The sequence below is a fragment of the Chiloscyllium plagiosum genome, unplaced genomic scaffold, assembly GCF_037043375.1.
Source record: "Chiloscyllium plagiosum isolate Xiang-an unplaced genomic scaffold, Cpla_swu_hap1 HiC_scaffold_46, whole genome shotgun sequence".
In the NCBI taxonomy this organism is placed as follows: Eukaryota; Metazoa; Chordata; class Chondrichthyes; order Orectolobiformes; family Hemiscylliidae; genus Chiloscyllium; species Chiloscyllium plagiosum.
Window position 1 is genome coordinate 17057918 of NW_028270184.1, and position 15754 is coordinate 17073671.

Sequence of the window (15754 nt, forward strand, 5' to 3'; positions counted from 1 at the left end):
TCCTATCCCACCCCCGCCCCAAATTGCTCCCACAATCAGACGGAAACGTTTCTTTCAGTCTGCCCTATCCACATCTCTCATTAGTTTGTACATCTCAATCATGTCTTCCCTCAATCTCCTCTGCTCTAAGAAAAACAACCCCAGTCTGTCTAATCTCTTCGTAACTGAATCTCTTCGTACAGACAATATGCTGTTAAATCTATTCTGCACCGCTCCCAGTGCGATCACATCCCCACTATAATGTGAATTGCAGAACTGAACACATTAATCTAAGCAGAGCCGAATGAACAAGTGAAACAAATGAAGCAGAAAGCTACAGAAACTGGTCTTTTCCAATAAAATCTGTTTGCTCAATATTACCCTGTGTCTTGATGCTCCAATAATCTCTGGTTCATGCCAGTAAAAGCTGCTACATGAGGTTTGATCTCACTACCGCGGAATCTAAATAGATCGAAATGTTGGAAGGTCTCGATAGTGGGATTGGGGCACGTCACCCAGCGGCAGTGACCGCAGCAGCACAGACTGAACAGTGTCAATGTGAAAGTGAGTGTTAGATTGTGCAGTAGCTCAGGGAAATGGCAGGAGGGACGGAAAGGAGGGTTAGCGATTGTGGGAGGGAGAGAAATTTCCGAGAATGGGTGGATTTAAATCTTGACATATGAAACGTGGAGATGTGAGAGTGTGAGGGGTGACCTTTTGAGGTTTACAAAATTATGAGGGGCATGGATAGGGTAAATAGACAAAGTCTTTTCCCTGGGGTCGTGGAGTCCAGAACTAGAGGGCATAGGGTTAGTTGGAGACCAGAACTAGAGGGCATAGGGTTAGTCAGAGAGCGGAAAATTATAAAAGAGACCTATGGGGCAACATTTTCACACAGAGGGCGGTACGTTTATGGAATGAACTGCCAGAGGATGTGGTGGAGGCTGGTACAGTTGCAAAATTTAAGTGGCATTTGGATGGGCATATGTATCGGAATGGTTTGGAGAGATATGGTCCGGGTGCTGGCAGGTGGGACTAGATTGGGTTGGGATATCTGGTCAGCATGGCTGGGTTCGACTAAGGGGTCTGTTTCCATGCTGTACATCTCTTTGACTCTATGACTTTATATTTGCACCCCTTTCAATTGAGCAGTAAATTCTATCACATATGGGGAAATGTTGTCTTTTAATCGACCCACATCGTTACAAACTGCGATTATTTTCTCTGGTAATTGCCTTGCTCTCTTGGTTATTAATTCATATTGGTTAAGCCTGGCTGCCTGATTGGTGGTTACTCTTAATTCATTAGCATGTCTGGCAGCACTTCAGCTCATGTTCTGCCTGAGGTTTGCATTGCGGTAAACAATTTTTTGAGCGTTCTTTTCATTCTCTCTACCATCCCTGATATCTGGGAGGTGATAGGAAATGCGATTTTTTTTTGTTTAATGCCGAGTAATTGACAGACAGTCTTAATTTCGTTCCCTGTGAAATGTGTCCCTTCTTCAGTGTCGATCTGGAGGGCTCCCCCACCTCGGTATTACCTCCTCTACCAATATTCTGGCTACAGTGGATGTGGTGCAGCTTTTGGGAAGGAATGCTTCTACCCACCAGGTTAATTGTTCTATGATGACCAGGCAGTACGTTTTCCCATGGGAGGGTGGTAGTGGTCCTGTAAAATATATCTGAAGGTTTTCCCAGGGTCCCTACCAGGGCAGTATCCCATCCCCACTTTTATGGGTCTCCCTGATGATGTTGTGCACAAATCATGCATCTGTGGCAGTAATTGGCCACATCTCTTCCCACTCCTTTCCACCACCACTGTCTCACTCTGCTTGCTATTACAGATTCTCTACCTGTAAGGGAGAGCCCGTGGTGCAGTTCAAGCAATGTGTTCTGTATACGTGCTGGTGTTACCACCTTGTCCGCTCATCTCCAGACATCATCCTCCCCTTTGACTGCTGCCTGCAGTTTCCATTGCTTTCTCCCTCTCTGCGGAGTGTGCTGCTGTCACAGCAGAAGTTGGATATCGTCTTTCCTAATTCAATAGTGGCTACTGCAGCCTCATCAATGGCTACTTTTTCTGGGGCTCTCTGAGCTGCTCAGTCTGCTGCCTGGTCTCCTTTGAACTTTTGCAAACTTGGATTCTCTTTTGCTGGCTCCTTTTGATGGGCGTTTATTTTTATTACTGCAGCCTCTTTTGTCTGTTCACTGCCACACAATATTGCCTGATTTCTTAATTGGTGTCTGATAGGGATTCCCCCTGCAGTGGCGAATCATTTTCTATCCCTCTTCTATCCCATGCCACCATGTAGTCATGGACTACACCAAAGGCATATTGACATTCTGTGTATATATTTATGATTATTCCTTTCGCTTGTTGAGGTGCTTTGGCGTGTGCTACCAGTTCTGCTACCCGTGCGGACAGATATCCATCAATCCCTCTGGACATAAGTGTTTCTAACTTATCATTTACCAGATACCATTCTGTTTGGAACGACCGTGCTATGTATTTTCGTGACCCGTCCACAAAGTGGGACTCCTCGGCTGTGTCTCGGGTGGTAACCTTTACTTTTCCCCATTTTCATCCCCATCGATATCACCACAGTTGTGCGTTACCCCGTGTGTAGAATTCCCTCAGTTGGGTTTTCTCCTGTATCCCCAACTATTACACGGACTGCCTTGGGGAAAAAAAACTACCTCCTATAATGCTCTTCCCATATTGGAGACGTCCCTTGGTTTCCTTGTGTTTAGTATCTCTACTATGATGTATTTAGTGTGAATCAGTTCAACCAATTTTACAAACTTGAGGAAAAAGCTCTAAGTGTAGTTAAATAGTGCCAAGGCCTTTCTGGCTCCCCTGAAAATGGAAGGTCATGGTATCTGTTGGTTTGCCTTCTTGCGGTCATTGGGCATTTCTTTGAGTCATGGGATATAATATGTTCCAGGTATAAGACTTGAGTTTTGCCAATTTTTGCATTCGTGGGGCTAACTTTTAAACTTGCAGTTGCCAATTCCTGTATTGCTAGTCATAAAGCTTCCTGGTGTCCTAAGTCGGATTCTGAGGCAATTGGGATATTGTCTACATATTGGCGGGCAGTGCTACCCTCTGGTAAATCTATTCTCTTCAGAATGTCGCTCTTCACGTTGTTAAAAAATAGTGGGGCTGCCGTTGAACCCTTGTGGTAGGCAACTTCACGTATGCTGCCTGACCCTTACACTATAGAAGGAAATTTGCTCTGGGACTCGATATAAAGGGATAGACCAGAAACCATTGGCTTTGTCTAAAACAGTAAAAATCTTGTGCTTGGTGCCAAGCCATTTAAACTGGTGGAGGGGTCTGCTGCAATGGGTGCAATTTGGGGGTGACCTAATTTACTTCTATGTAATCAGTGGGGTGCCTATAGCTCCTATCAGGCTTTATTACTGGCCTTGCCGGTGAATTTGTTGTACTTGTGGTTGCTTTCAGGATTCCCTGTTTCAGTAGCCCTTTCACTATCTCCACAGCTGCTTTCTCTAATAAGGGTTTTATTGGGTGTTGCCGGGGGGGCGCGGGGGAGGGGGTTGGGGGGGGGGGGTGGGGAGGGGTGGGCTTATGCTCCAGTCGGGGAACCCTTACCGGGTCTGAGTTAACTAGACCTGTATCTGACTTTGTTTCTGCCCATGCTCTGGGGATGGAAGCACAGATGACTCCGAATCCTCCCTTTCGGTGACTGTAGCCACTTTAATAGTTTCAAGGTGACATGTAAGTTTCCCAATCCCTGTCTTTCAACCGTCCTGTCTGGACCAAATCAATTTCCCTTCTGCACAATAAATTAGAACATTATATTCTCTCATGAGATCATTGCCCATTATGGTGCCCTCATTATTTAGGCATACATGGAATTTCATGGAGATATACATATTGTTTATTTTTATGAGGGTTGTTTCGCTTGGGTAAGTTAGTGTTTTATCCCCTTCATACCACAGTTAAGTAAATCATTTTATTTATGTGGGGTAAGGGAAAGTTTGTGATGGATACAGCCGCTCTGGTGCCTATTAGAATATCACATTTCCTCCCTCATATTATTGTGGGACATAAATTCTCCCCCTCCCTTAAAATCACAAATGGGAGCAGCTAGTTGTCAGCACTGCTGACCTTGGGTTACCCTCAGTTCCTCGGTGTATTGGGTAGTTTTTTGGGGGTGCCCCATGCTTTTCCCACATACTGCTTCTATGTGTCTTATTCTGTTTCAGTGGCTGCAGTATTGTACATTGTTCCCTGCTCTAACTCTTGTGTTCTTTACTCCAGCTCTTTAACTTCTTCCTATTTCTTTCTCTACCTACTCGTGGAGGCACTCACTTGTTGAATTAGGCCTGCTAATTGTTAGACTAATATTAACCCAACCTTTGTAGTTTTGTTACATTTATGTTGATCTACCCATTCTCTCTGTTGTGGATCCCAACCACTTTTCTTCACTTGATCTGTCAACCCTTGTCTGTCTGCTTTGTATTTCTCAGTAAGGGAACCTGCTGTATTCCTCTTAAAACTTGGATCTGCCATTTCACAGATTGTGTCTCCCACGGATACAACCGACAGTAAGTGGTTCCTAACCGGGGTGGTGGCGGGTGGGGGGGGGGGGGGGGGGGGCGGGGGGACATCTCTAATCCCCGGACAATAATACTGTCCCAGCACCGTGTGTAAGGGTCTAGCAGCCTCCTAGCAAGGTGTCCTCTCTACCGGTTGAGCTTCTCTACCCTTCTGGCCACCACTACTAGTCGGTACCTACTGGTCAGCTGGGAATTCTGGCTCAACAGGGTGTGCTCTCTACTGGGATTCCTCTACCCTCCCGGCCACCTCTACTGACCCAACACCTCCCGATAGGCCCCAAAATCTACTTCTAGCCCGGTGTGCTCTCTACTGGTGGGACTCTTTAACCTCCTCGCCACTGTCACTATTCAAGCTCTGTCATTTTACCACAGACTGGCAGGGTATCATGGTTACTCACAGTGTCCATGCTCCCCACTTTGTTAACGTGTGCTCCACTGAGCTTTGGCTCTTGGTCACAGTGATCAGCTCCTCTTCCTCACTACATTGGAAATTACAAGTACAGACAGTACCCAACTTTTAACATAAACTCTAACTGGACTCTGCATTGTTCGCCTCTACAGAGTCCAATGTTACCTGAATTTGCCAATTGTGCTTCACAACTCCTTCGGCGGGCTGTATACGGTACTAAAATATATTCTCTCCCTCACCCGCCTTAAACTGATCAACTCGTGCATTGTGCCAGCATTCTGCTGGCCCCGGGGAATTTGCTCTGCTGTCTGTCCCCAAATTGTGTTTTGCTGGCCATCTTATGTGTCAAGTGGCCAACTTACGGTACAGCGACCATCTTGTGTGTCCGTGTGCCTCGTGTTACCCTGCCCCGTGTCATCTCCCACTTCAAGACCTTCTCAGGAAATGATTTACTTGGTTTATCAATGTTCATGAAATTAGCAGGGATTTGTAAAATATCTGCAGTGACGTTAGAATCGTTATTACAAAAGCACTGGCTGCAATTCCCATCGTTTCCATGTCATACCAATTCTGGTCTTTTCATCTCTCAGCACCACTATCATCACCATCTCTTGCCACCCTGGGTAACCGTTTCCATAGCTCACCTCAAGCACCATTACCTCCTGCCAACCCGGGTATGCTTTTCATCGCTCACCACCACCTTTACCTGCCAACCTGCTTTCATTTACTGAGATGCACAAATTTCCTGCAATACAAGCCTTCGATTCTAACATGCTGTGAAAAGCAACTTTATAATTTGTGGTGAAAATCAAGATAAAAACCAATTGGTGTTGTATGTGTGAGTTAAAGTGGAAGGTTTACAAGGTTGGTGTTTCATTCCATCATCTGCTTGGGCAGCTTCTTATCCTCGACCTTGCCTAAATCACTCAAAGCTCTGTTGCTTGTGTCCACTATGTACAACTTCACTTTTGTGATGATCATGTTGAAGTTTCATAGAACATAGAACATAGAAGAATACAGCGCAGTACAGGCCCTTCGGCCCTCGATGTTGCGCCGATCCAAGCCCACCTAACCTACACTAGCCCACTATCCTCCATATGCCTATCCAATGCCCGCTTAAATGCCCATAATGAGGGAGAGTCCACCACTGCTACTGGCAGGGCATTCCACGAACTCACGACTCACTGAGTAAAGAACCTACCCCTAACATCTGTCCTACACCTACACCCCCTGAATTTAAAGCTATGCCCCCTTGTAATAGCTGACTCCATACGTGGCAAAAGATTCTCACTGTCGACCCTATCTAAACCCCTAATCATCTTGTACACCTCTATCAAGTCACCCCTAAACCTTCTTTTCTCCAATGAAAACAACCCCAAGTGCCTCAGCCTTTCCTCATACGATCTTTCAAAGGGAAAAGTTTCCTGTAAGCTCTTCCCTCAACCAAGAATTGCAGTTTAAACTTCAGCTCTAGTTATCTATCAGCATAGTAAGATTGTAAAAAAATCCCAGCTGTCATAATTGTTGAAGTGGTCAATGATGTACAAATCCAATATGCTGCTGCAATTGAAATCTCCCAACGCATCTTGTAAATGACATTGGTTTTGATTGTTGTTTGGATAGGATCGTTCAAGTTCATTAGCTGCTGTTTTTGGTAGCCCACAAACCCGCCAACATACTAAAATAACAGCTAATGAACTTGAAAGGCACTATGCAGACAAAAGAAAAACTTATTTCATTTACAAAATACGTTGCAAGAACTGTAACAAACACTACATTGGACAAACAGGCAGAAAACTAGCCACCAGGATACATGAACATCAACTAGCCACAAAAAGACATGACCGTCTCTTACTAGTATCCTTATATACAGATGAGGAAGGACAACACTTCGAATGGGACAACATATCCATCCGAGGGCAAGCCAACAGAGATGGATACGACAATTCCGAGAAGCATGGCATTCCATATGGAACTCTTTCAACAAACACATTGACTTGGATCGCATTTGCCACTTACTGCGAAAAAGAACAGAAAATCATGTCACTGTAGGAAATGATGTCACTAAACCAAGAAGACCTAAACACATAAATCGAAAGCAGGCCATGCCACCAGTGCTTCATCTGGAGACTCACTTGCGTTGTTACCTCGTATGGTGTTGTATGTCTGAAAATGAATCTTCCATCTCAGCGAGCAGACGTACATCCAGAATACAATTATGTGAGACAAAGGCTGGATGTTATGTATTGTTTTGTGTGGATGAGGCTTCAGTTGCTCTGTGAGGACACAAATGCAATCAGAGCAGGGAGAAAGCGTCGAAATTAGGGTATTGTGAGAAGGGATTCCATTACCCACTTGCCCTTGAAAATCATTGGCACAGTAACACTGGGGAGAGACCATTCATCTGCTTGAGTGATCGAAGTGGTTCACTCCTTCATCCACCCTCCTCAAACACCCAGTGACTGCACACTGGGGAGAGACCATTTACCTGCCTCTCGTCGATGAAGGGGCTCACTCAGTCATCCAACCTGCTCAAACACCCAGTGATTACAAATTGGGCAGAGACCATTCCTCAAACACCGAATGATTACACACTGGGGAGTGACTATTCACCTGCGCGAGTTGGGGAAAGGGCTCACATAGTCATCCACCCTGTTCAAACACCCAGTGAGCATTCCTGGTGAGAGACGAATCAACTACCCAAAGTGGGAGAAGGGATTTACTCAGTCATCCCATCTCTTGATGCACCACCATGCTCACAATGGTTCAAAAGCGTTAATATGTACCATGTGTGGGATGAAATCTGTACATTTGTGTAACCTGCCCACACACCAGTGAATTCACCAGTAAACACAATGATTGGATTTTCCTATTCATCACATCCAGGCCTGTATATTGTCTCAGATGGAGCAGGGGCAAAGGAAGCTGTGTCTGAGTTATACAGGCTCAGGAACTGGTGAGGTCTCAGCCAAATATGACTGTGTTGGATCATCTCAGTCCCTCAAACTAACTCTTCCATTCTAATTCATGGCTGATCACCTCTCTCAGTACCACATTCCCATGCTATCGTCATGTACCTTGCTGTCATTAGTAACTTGAAATCTAGCAATTTCTCTCTTGGACTTACTGAATGACTGAGCTTCCACAGCCCTCTGGGAAAGAGAATTTCAAAAGTTCATCACCCTTTGAGTGTCCTCCCCATCTCAATCCTAAATGGCTTGCCTTTTAGTCGGAGACTCTGCCCCTGGTTGTGGACTCCACGGGCAGGGAACATCCTTTCTGTATCCACCCACACTTGACTCTTTCAGAAATATGTAAATTTTCTGCGAGATCACCTTACTTTTGTTTTAAACTCCAAAGATTAAAGACACAATCCCACCTAATATGACAGTTCCAAAAAGCCAGGAATCAGTCTGATGAAACTTCAGTGCACTGCAAGTACATCCTTCCCAAGATAAGGGGACCAGGACTGCAAACAGCCCTCCAACAATGTCTGCACAATTGAAGCCATGACGTTGAGGAGTGAGTGTTGGACTGGGGTGGACAAAATTTCAACCACCCTCTGGTTGGAAAAGTTTTTTCAGCGCATCCACACAAACCTTTCAGCCTCTTACCATACATCTACGCCTATCACACCCCGCGCCTCCGTTGGTCCCTCCATCTAGGGGGAATCTTTCTTTCAGTCTACCCTATCCTTATCTCTCATTATTTTGTACATCTCAATCATGACTTATCTCAATGTCCTCTGCTCTAAGAAAAATATCTCCAGTCTGTCTGATCTCTCTCCATAACTGAACCTCTTCAGTCCAGACAATATTCTTTGAAATCTATTCTGCACCGCGCCCAGTGCTATCACATCCCCGCTATAATGTGAATTACAGTACTGCACACAGTACTCTAAATAGAGCCGAATGAACAAGTGAAACAAATGACGCAGAAAGGTACGAAAACGGGTCTTTTCCAATAAAATATCTTCTGCTCAATATTGCCTTGTGTCTTGATGCTCCAATAATCTCTAGTTTATGCCAGTAAAAGCTGCTACATGAGGTTTGATCACACAACCGCGGGAACTAAATAGATTGAAGGGTTTGGAGGTCCCGATGGCGGGATTGGGGCACGTCATCCAGCGGCAGTGACCGCAGCAGCACAGACTGAACAGTGTCAAAGTGAAAGTGAGTGTTGATTATGCAGTGCCTCAGGGAAATGGGAGGAGGGACGGAAAGGAGGGTTAGTGATTGTGGGAGGGAGAGAAATCTTCCAGAATGGGTGGGTTTGAATCCTGATATATGAGGTGCGGAGATGTGAGAGAGCTAGGGTTTGAATGAATAAAATCATCACCTCGGAGAATAATTTCATGTTGAAAATGGTTGATTTCATTCCGCGTTTCTCTATCAAGTGCTACGTGGAATAAAATGAGGAGAATCCTTGATGGAGTGATGGTTTGGCTTCTGCTGCGCGCACCACACAGTGTACTAACCACTATACCATCATGGCACCACACTGCAACGCAACTTTAAAAAGGCCATCAAGTACAGTGTTAAAACCAGACAACACCAGCTTATAGTCGAGGTGCTTTACTTGAAAGCGAAAGCTTGTAATTTCATATAAACCTGTTGGACTCTAATCTGGTGTTGTGTGATTTTTAACTGTTCACCCCAGTCGAAAACCTGCTCATCCACATCATGTTAGAGAGTCTGTGAAGAGAGTCAAGATTGCGTGGATTCTTTGCCATTTCTGTATTCCTGATTATAAATTGTCTTCATTTTTGTGTACTTACCAAAGCGTTTCCAATTTTATTTTCTCAATTCATCAATTTTATTATCCTCCTTTTGTGATGGTCCTGTGCCTTTTAGACAGATTTGTTCTGTATTGCTTCACTTCCAGAGCTTCAGGAGCAGTGGGGGAACACTTTGAGCTCTCTCATTGTTCACGATTTTCTCAAGATTCTTTCACAACAAGTTTATTCATTTTTCATTGTATTCTTGCAGATCTAAAGTAGCCGGGAACCTCGGTGACACATTCATGATGCCCTCTTCCACAGCATTAAGTTACCCCTCATTGCGTCTTGCACTGCAAAATGAGCCGAAGTGTTCCAGAGCCACCATAAATATCAACGATTTTGAGAAAAATGCAAGGTTTTCCAATTCTTTTCTCTTTTACACTCAGAATAACAGGAAGAGTGGAGCAAATTTCTGAACTTAACAAGAATGTCTATTTATTAGAAATTAATACACTTTAGTTCCAGATAAACAATTATGAAACACTAGGATAGAACTACTCATTGAAACTTAAAATCCCAATATAAGTTCCCCATCTATGCAGCAATACGAAAACAAAATCATGCATGGTGTGAGAAACTAGAAAGGTAGCCCAATAGTCCCTGTCCACAGGGTTGGCTGAGATGTTTCTTTTGCTGATCAGAATACAGCTTCTCGATCTTCCTTCCTTCGGTACTTGATTGCAGGAAGCACAGAGTGACTGGTTCACACTTAGAACGTTCCGTGGCTTGTAAAATTAAAAGGCTCAGTCGACAGCAACTGGAAGTGGGAAATAAACGACTCTCTTCAAGCTGTATTTCTTTCTTCTTGCTGAGCAAAAGCAGCTCATTCTCTAGAGATCCAATAGTTTCTTCCAAAACATTAACAGCCCAAGATGTTCAGCTCCCCAGGAGCCAGTAACATAGTTGTGGGCAGGCAGAAGCCTTTGTCATTGATAAGTGGTCATGGGCTTTTGTAAGGAGCAGAATTTAACACTGAAAGAGAGTGCAGCTTTTCTTTGGGAATTCTCTTCTCACACTGAAAGCAAAGGCAAAGAATGAGCAGAATTTTTATAGACTGTATTTGGAGATTCGATGACTGAGCAAATCTATTCTCACACAGATTTTCCTCATCGTGAATGAGTTGGTGTTTCTGGAACCGGAATAATTCAGTGAATCCCTTCCCACACACACAGCAGACGTGAACATCCTCTCTCCAGTGTGACCATGCCGATGAGTTTCTTGCTGGGATGGGAAGCTGATTCATTTTGTACAGTCCACAAATTTGCCTTTTTTCTTCCTACTGTGGACATGAAGGCGCGACATTTCTGATGGCACTTTCTGTCGGTGAGCAGAATAGTTGTGTTTCCAAACTTGCCAGGAACCTTTCTGCTTATTCCTCGTTCAATTGTCATTTCCAGGGCAAGGCAGGAAGATACCACTTCCAACACAACAATGACAGAAAGATGCAGGACAGCATAAAATTTACACTGGGGCATTTCACCCCCAGTGTAAGTCTCGGTGTATAGTGCAACCCAGTTCAATCTATTCATTTCTCTCCCTGTGTAGTTGACCATCTGCCAATTTTGGGCAGGGGCATTGTTGGTAATGGTTGTACCACGTTATTTCTCAATGGCATGGCACACAGTATGTAGATTTCAATCTGGGACAGCAGTTTGGATTTCTTTGCTCAGTTTGACTCAGTGTTTATTTGCACGGTATCTGCCTGCAGTATACATGACTGTCTTGGTTCTTCGACGTGAAAAAGTGTTCCAGCTGTTGGGTTTGTGTTGTACGTCAGGGGCCTTCAGTATTTGCTACAATGACAAATCCCACCTCTGCTGAGCAGGCTTGAAACTCGGCTTTATTGCGAGGTCGACCTTTTCCGAGTATTGATAAATGTCACAGAAATTCGTGAACCCAGTAACTTCCAAACTTCATCAAGATCAATGTGGATTGCTGAAACATTTATTGATGTGCCTCGAAAACTTTTCACTATTCTGCTTCATTTTCCTTTACATTTTCAGTCCATAATGAATGGGTCACTGTGAAAGTCAGTAAGATTTCTCAACAAAAATTAATCAGCACTTGCCCATTGGCAATGCGTGGACCACGTCAGATATTGAGTTGTAGATTTTGCACCAAAAATCAAATGAAGCCAAAGTTCTGAATAGTGGTGGAGCCGAGTTCAGGGAAATGGCCATATTTGGGAAAGATTGGTGTTTTAAACAACACACATTGAAATACTGAAGAACAGTGACACGTCCAGGTCATTAAACTCCATCAATTACAGGAGATGTTAACAAAGCACACTACACATTGTCAGCCTATCAATCCTGGGTGCGATTCACAACAGCAGCAACAGCAGAATAGAAACCCTGCATTAATTTATAAACTCGCTGCGTGTGGATGACCGAATGTATCCATTCTTACACGCAGAGCAGAGGAACGGCTTCTCTCCAGTGTGAGAGAGTTCATGGAAATGCAGGTTGCCGGACTGAGTGAATCCCTTCTCGCACTCGGGTCAGGTCAATATTCTCTCTACAGTGTGGACTTACTGGGGTACAAGAGGTTTTGAGGAAAATAGAAATCTTTCTATAGTAAGTGTCTCGGTGTGAACTCAGTGATGTAACAGCAGAGGGAATCACTTGCCATACCCTGAACAAAGTTAAAAATCACACACCAGGTTATAGTCCACCAGGTTAATTTGGAAGTATTAACTTTCGAGCGCTTCTCCTTTATCAGGCAACTAATGGGGCAGGATCGTGAGACAGAATTTGTAGCAAAGATAACAGTGACATGCATGCATCTGATACAATTTATTGACTAATCCTCACTTTCTGTTAAGTCTTGCATCTTTCAGAATGGATTTAATCTATAAATCCGAGAAACTTATTTCAAGTTACATTCTCGAGATAACTTAAGGTTTTATGAAAAAAGGCGACATCTCAACTCTGTGCATTCAGGGTGCGAGGTGAGAGTCTGTCTGTATACCAATCTTGAGTCAGACTGGTTCTATTTCCGAAGTAGGAATTTATAAAATATTACAAGTGTTCACTGCATTCAGATTGTGTGCCATTTAAACAAAGTAGAAGGCATTTGTAATTACAGTCCTGCAAATCCATCCTCTGAACAGATGAAATTCTACCGCGGGCGCTCATCTCGGAATAAATACGGTTTCTTCCACATTGAAGGGTTTCCTGATATCAAAACGATGCGATTGAAAACAACTTTCCGTGCCAGAATACATTTAGCAGAAGATTGCTTTTACCCACCGACCACTGGGTTGTGATCCCAGCATGCTACTGCTGCGCCACTCTGCTGCCAGCTCCAAGCGTTTTAGTACGCCCTTAGAGATGTCAGAAATAAGACAAACATTCATTTTCTCTTTACTTTTGAACTGGGCTATGCATGAAGGGAATAATGAGTATACATACTGGGAGGGTTCCCCTACTACACAATTCCAGTGTGTCACATGATGCAGAATGCAACACACACACAGACGACCAGCAAGGCACACGATGTCAGATAAACGGAAGATTGCTTTGATCCATCAACCTCTGGGTTATGGGCCCAGCATGCTACCGCGGCACCACACGTGATCACCTGATGAAGGAGCTTTGATCCTAAAACTAGTGTGCTTCCAATTAAATCTGTTGGACTATAACCTGGTGTTGTGTGATTTTTAACCTTGTACACCCCAGTCCAACACCGGCATCTCCAAATCTTAGCATGCCATTAGAGATATCAGAAATAAGTCAAATATTCATTTTCTCTTTGCTTTTGAACAGGAGTATACATGTTAGGGAATAAGGAGTATACATATTGGGAGGATTCCCCGGCTACACAATTACAGTGTCTCACATGACACAAGATGTGACGCACACATACACACGCACACACCGACGACCAGCAACGCACCATCAAGACACGCAATGTCAGATAAAGAAAGGGCCTCCTCCCAGTCACCAATCAGACTCATTCCTCCGTACCTTCTGTCTGTCTTCACCTATCCCCACTTCACCTCCCTGCTCCCACCAGCCCCTTTGTCTGCAGTTCCCATGGACAGATTCATTATTTGCCTCAAATTTTACTATAGGTTGATCCATAATTTACATTCCTCACTCTGAAGAGCTGTGATGAAGGGTCACGGCATCCGAAACATTAACTCAGTTTTATTTTCTCCACAGAGTTCTCCAGCAATTTCTGTTCTCATTTCCTGCCTCAAGGACGTTTTTCTGGATGGCAACATTTCGTGAATCGTGTGAAATGACATTCAAATTCGTCTCAATGGTCGCAGCTCTTTCTTCAGTAGCCCGTCCTCGCCCTTCTGCCTTCCACACACCAAAACTTGTGAATTGTTTTTCGTCCTCCCTCAATCGCTACAATAATCACAAAAAACACAAAAGTTGTGGATACGAAAGAAGAACCCTGTTTGAAAAGACACAGGGGCAAACATGCAGTTAATATGATGTGGAGAAACCGATGTCGGACTGGGGTGGACAGTTAAAAATCACACAACATCAGGTCATAGTCCAGTAGGGTTACTTGGAAGCACTAGCTTTCGGAGCGCTGCTCCATTTGCAGGTGGTTGCGGAGTCTAAGATCATAAAACACAGAATTTATATCGGAAGATTACAGATTCACGAGGCTGAAATGATTTATTGAACAAATCTGGATTGTTATTAAATATTTCGTCTTTCAGAATGGGTGGCAAATTTCGGTTCATTCATGTGCAAATCCCAGAACATCTTTTATGTCACCTTCTCCAGATAATTTAAGGTTTTATAACAAAAGGGGACATCTCAGCTCAGACAATGCATTAAAGATGGGAGTCCAGAGTGTGGTGTTGGAAAAGCACAGGAGGTCAGGCAGCATCGGAGGAGCAGGAGAAACGTCATTTTGGGCAAGGGCATCATTTTGTCATCAGGAATGAGGCTTGTGAGCCAAGGGGTGGGGGGGGGGGGGGGAATGGCACTGGAGGGAAGGTACCTGAGTGTGCGATAGGTTGATGGTGTTGGGGGCAATGATGATAGGTCGGAGAGGAGGGTGGAGTGGATAGATGGGAAAGAAGATTGACAGGTAGGACAGGTCAAGCGGACCGTGCCACGTTCGAAGGTTGGATCTGGGATCTGGGGAGGAGGGTAAATGAGGAAACTAGTAAAATCCACATGGACGCCACGTGGTTGGAGCATCCCAAATTGGATGATGAGGCGTTCTTCCTCCTGGTTGGTGAGGGATGGTTAGGGTGTGGCAATGAAGGAGGCCCAGGACCTGAATGTCCTTGATGGAGTGGGAGGGGGAGTTGAAGTCTTTGGCCACAAGGTGGTGGGGTTGGTTGGTGTGGGTGTCCTGGAGTTGTTTTCCGAAGTGTTCTGCAAGTAGGCATCCTGTCGTCCCAATGAAGAGGACACTGCAAAAGCAACAACGGATACAATAAATTACATGTGTGCAAGTGCAAGTAAAATTCCTTTGGATGTCGAAGGCTCCTTTGGTGCTTTGGACAGAGGTGAGAGGGAGAGGTGTTGGCGCAGGTTTTGCAATTCCTGTGGTTGGCAGGAGAAGATGCCAAGAGGGGAGGGTGTGTTGGTGGGGAGGGCGAGGGTGTGGACCTGACAAGGGAGTCGCAGAAGGTATGGTCTTAATGGAAAATGGATATGGGTAGGGAAGAAAATATATCTCTCTGGTGATGGGGTCCGTTTGTCGTTGACAGAGATATCAGAGTTTGATATGAACTATATGGAGGTTGATGGGGAATGGAAGGTGAAGATAGAAGTGTCCTGTGCTTGCTGCAGTTCGAACCGATTGGTGTGTGGTTCCTAAACTGAGTTTGGTGGCTGTGTTTGGGAGATTCCCTGAAGTGATGAGGTCGTGTATGGCGTGCGAGATGATGGTTTTGTAAGGGGCGGTGAGGTCATGGTCAAGTGGCCAAAAGGAGGAGGTGTCTTCGAGTTGCCGTCTGGCTTCAGCGGTGAAGAGGTCAGTGAGCCAAACTACCGCTGCATGGTCCGCTGGTTTGATGGT